The sequence below is a fragment of the Prionailurus viverrinus genome, chromosome X, assembly GCF_022837055.1.
Source record: "Prionailurus viverrinus isolate Anna chromosome X, UM_Priviv_1.0, whole genome shotgun sequence".
NCBI classification, from domain to species: domain Eukaryota; kingdom Metazoa; phylum Chordata; class Mammalia; order Carnivora; family Felidae; genus Prionailurus; species Prionailurus viverrinus.
The window spans coordinates 28,153,955-28,159,052 of NC_062579.1; positions in this window are offsets into that span (position 1 = coordinate 28,153,955).

A 5,098-nucleotide genomic window follows, 5' to 3' on the forward strand; every position below is an offset into this window, starting at 1 on the left:
TTTTTGAGTTTGAGCTCTTCATCGGGCTCTGCACCGACAAAGCAGAGCCTGCTTGAGATTCTCTATCTGCCTCTCTCCCTTTCTCTCTCTCTCTCTCTCTCATTCTCTCTCTCTCTCTCTCTCTCTCTCTCTCTCTCTCCGAATAAATAAATGAACTTTAAAAAATTTTAAAAAAAGAAAAAAACAACTAGATCCACACTGGTAGGTAATCTGACGGTTAGACTCCTGCCATCCCCTAAAGTAATGTAACCTTGCAACAACCTACATACTTTTTTGCCTGGTATAAATCTCTTGTTCCCAATCCCCTCGGCCTACAAAAACCCTTCATTTTGTACAGCTCCTCAGAGCTCCTTTCCTTTTGCTAGATTAGAAGCTGCCTGATGTATCTAGAAGCTGCCTGATGTATCAATCATTAAACAAAACAAATAAGATCTTTAAAATTTACTCAGTTGAATTTTGTTTTTTAACAGTGTAGAGTTACTAATATTGTCTTTCAATGATTAGTAGGTAATCAATGCATAATCTGTGGATAAAACATTGACACTGTGTGAACATCCCTTTCTTTATCAATCTTTCACCAAATGGATAAACATTTTTGCCCTTTACATCTGTTACTGTCTCAATTCTATATTCCAGTTCTCCCTACTGCTGGATAGTGGAGAAGTCACTGTCTACCATAAAAGGGAAAGCAGGAAAAAATATTTAAGTGAAAAAAATAAGGTAATTCAATCAAGAACTTTAAGTACACCATAGACTATAACCAATAAAATACAAGTGATAGTTTTAAGAACCATAATTTTGAAACTGTGTAACATGATGATCATTGAAGGGTAGCAGAGTATGCTACTCCCCAAATATGCCTCTTTGGCTTAAGGGTTACTTTTAGCTGATTAATTTTGAAGAAAAGCAGACACTGTAGAACCTCTAAAAACAGAATAAAATTTACTCTTTTGTAAGAGACATTTATACTTGTAAAGGAAATCTCCATTTGTAAAGGTGTCTCTCTCTCTGTACCAGAAAGACAAGAATGACTCTAAATCTCCAGCAACTCTTATCATTTGAAAAGGCACAGCCTTAAATCTCCATTTTAAATCTTACCCTTATTTATTGTGCTTTGCCTAAAAACCTCCTGAAACTGCCCTCCCCAACATCTGTCTTTTGCCTTTAGCTGGAGATGGTATTTAAGGTGGGCCATTTGGGGAGTTAGTAATTTGACCTGGATACTCCTATAGTATACTGGTGGTATACATGTTATTAAACTTCTATTTCTGTTCATCTGTCTTTTATTCCAGGGAGTCTCACCCAAGAAAACTGAAAGGTAGAAGGAAAATAAGTTTTCCTCCTATATACCATATCTAAAACAATTAGAGTCTCCTTATTCATCACCTCATTCTTTAGCAGACGAATGTGAACACTCAAATCTCAAATGTCTGGGTCTGTCTCCATCGTTAGTGAAAATAAAAGACTTTTATCCTTGTCTTCACAAATTATTTTAGGGATGGAATTTTGAAGAGTTATATTAAATTTCTTTGATAAATGGCATTTCCATTGCCGGATGAAATACTGTGACGTCGTTGTAATGATATGCCTAGTGCCATAAAATTATTTTGTTATATATGTCTTTATGATTGTAACTAAGTTTATGTGCCTACATATATTATTGGTAAATGGACCTATGTTCAAAAAGCAGTTCTACTGAAAATGGATCTAATTCATAGAAACTGACATAGTGAAGGAGAGGGGCAAGGAGTCATAGTGTGGTTTCTAGGATCAAGTTCCTCTAATTTTGATGTGGTTGCCTGCCTAAACCTTTCTCTTCAAGTCTGCTAGACCAAAAGTTACGTGTTGGCAGAGCTGGTTGTGGCTATGAAGGGTTAAAGAAAGAATTTACTGCTAACACTCCTTGGGATTAATGACCTACAGCTCTATTTATAGAGCTGAATAAAGTGAAAAATAGGAGAAAAAGAAGAAAAGATGCTGGATCAGCCCTTAGAAATTGCTACTCATTGTGAAACCTACTACTGCCAACATAACCATCTAAAACAAGTGCTTTTTACTCTCCATCTAGTATTAAGTAAAGACTTACAATCAATGGAATAATTTCGAAAGACTGTACTTGCTTCAGAGAAAGCTATTCCAGAAAACAGACTTCCTTTAGCAAACTTTCTAAAGCAGCTTATACTATTTATACCTAGCCATATTTCTTAATTTAATAACTGGTAATAAGATTATTTGTATCTAACCTTATTGACATAAAAACATTTAATTATTTTGTTTATTTAAATATCTTATGTAGTGGTGTCTTGGTGGCTCAGTCGATTAAGCGACCAACTCTTGATTTCAGCTCAGGTCATGATGTCAGGATTGTGAGATAGAGCCCTGTGTCAAGCTCTGCACTGGACATGGACCCTGCTTAAGATTCTCTCTCTCCTCTCCTTTTGCCCCTCCCCCTGGTCCCATTCTTTCTCTCTCTAAAAAATAAATAAATAAAATTAATAAATATATATATATCTACTGTTTACTATAGCGAGCATATTTTGTTGATTAGGTCAATCTATGGGACAAGTGAATTTTAATGCCAGTACTCTACTTTATATATTTATGAAAGTGCAGCTTGTCAGGGAGCAAGAATTCATATCCCATTCAAGGGAGACTCTCTGGACTGAGAATCAAATTGACATGAGACAGAGTAACAGGAGAAAATCAAATTTAATAGCATATGTATGGAGAATCCTCATAAACACGGGAGTTCCAAAGACAGTAATGCAAAATGAAATATATATGTCATCCTGAACTAAGGAGAAGGGGTAGGGGTCTGGGACTTCAGAGGAAAGGAATACAATTCACAAGACAATAAGAAGAGCAAATGTTTGGTAATTAGATGTTTGCCCTGCCATACAAATGTGTCACTCAGATAAAATTTATCTCAGGTAAAATTTATCTCAGCCAGTAAAGCTTATTCTGGGAAAGATCCCCAACTTAGATTCTTCTATGTAGTTAAGGGAGGGACAAAAGTTTGTCTTGTACTGGTAGGGTCTTGACTTCCTTCAGCTCAGAATAATCTTTGGGCCATTGTGGCCCATCTTGGGTCTGCTTACTCTGGGCCCCTACAAGCTCATCCATGATGTTGCGACACACAACAATGTCTGTATCACATGCGAGGACATCAAAAGTTTGTTTTTTTTAGTCGGTGATAAACTTCTAGAGCTTGAATTTCTTTATTTATTTCTAATGAATCAAAGACCCAAGGTTTCCTATCATAACGTAACTGTTATTCATTGTGTTTCAATATCCTTCAAAGAGGGGAACAGGAGTAGAGTTATAGCTACTCTTCTGGGCATTGCAATAACCCAGAATATGTGTTGTCTCAAACCCAAAATGCCACTGTATTTATGAACATGAATATTTCTAGACTAAATGTTATTGAATTAATCTAGTGCCCTAAAATGGTTTTAAAGTTTGATCTAAGTATGCTTATTAAGTCCTTGCAAGTGAATATCTTCCAATGATTTTATGATAGCAGGATAAGATCTTAGGACATGTCTTTAGACCATGTAAAAGTTCCATAAATATTCAAATGTATAGAAATATATGTCCACTATCAAAACTATAAATTTGTATAAATTATTTTCACATAAATACTTTCACTTGTTGGATACCCAATAATCTGGTAAGAGAAGCAGAGAATTCAATTTCTATAGAGCATTTGAGAAACTGGAAAATGTCTATTAGGGCCTACTTTCACTGTTTTAAATTAGTACCTTTGATTAATATCTATCAATGCATATTTTCTTTTCAGGAGAATAGACCTATAGAAAAAAATCTGTAATCTATTGTTAAACACAGTTTAAAGTACTGTTTCTAGAAATGAATTGTGGCAAAATTAAAAAACAACCATTCCCTAGACCTACTTAAGTTTGGGCAGAAGTCAAATTTATAAACTTTTTGATTTAATGAATATATATATAAATAAATATGACTATAAAAATATACAAGTACAAAACATTCAGAAAAGTATAGAGATTACAAAATAGTAAAGTACAAAATAGTAAATAGCACCATTAACAACCAAAAAGTAGAACTTTTATATATGGCAAATTACTCTGGTAATGCAATTAGCCTTATAATGCCTAATAAGGCTGAGTCGAAAATTTATTTGTAAACCATAGGGGCCATTAGCTGTTCTGCTATTTACATCTTTAATGGTTAATTCCAAAGAATTCTGAGCAGAGGCAATAGTCATTAAATATATTATGTGAATCAACATCCGCAGCCTGCTGATAACCAAAAACTAAAACTCCCACGGTGATGGCATGAACCCATATAAACACAGAAAGTTCATTTTCATTAAACCATTCTTTAGAAATATGTAATGTACTTATTTCAGAAGATAGCTATGAACTAGCTAAAACATAGCCTAGGTGATTTTTTATAGGTCATTTCCATTTTATCTCTTAGAAGATTTCTGGATGTTTTTCATGGGCATAAAGAAAGAAGGGATAGCTATGTTTTGAAATATGTGAAATCAATCTATTGTAATTCAGGGATTTTTATAAACAGTAACAGGGACTAAGGTCATAGCTGGTCATACAAGTTATTAAAGGAAGCCATCGATACCATGTAAAGGTGGAATTACTTCTGATGGAATTCCTTGTTAAAATGTATTTCCTTAATCATCTGGTTAAATCACCATGAAATGTGTGTTCTCACTGGTTAGAGCAATGCTAAAGAAAAAATTTGGGTTGAGTATAAATTATTAACTTGAAGGTTAAATATTGATACCTAGACAAGGGAACAACTAAGCCATGATAAAATGACCACAGAGGTTTAGTAAACAACATGGTCTGGCATCACTTTCATACAGAATATGGTTGCCCTGGGTGGGGTCAGCTGGAGGCCCCTAAGAATAAAGGAATGGCTATGAAGGCAAGGGAAAAAGTAAATTAGCCAGGAACTATGATGTGCCAAGTACAGCATAAGGCAGTGTTAGCCTATTTAATACTTCAAAGTTACATGATCTCTTTCAGAATATTCCCATTGTTTTAAGTCCAGTTATAGCAAAATAGACATACTTTATTTGTATTACATTGTTTTGAAC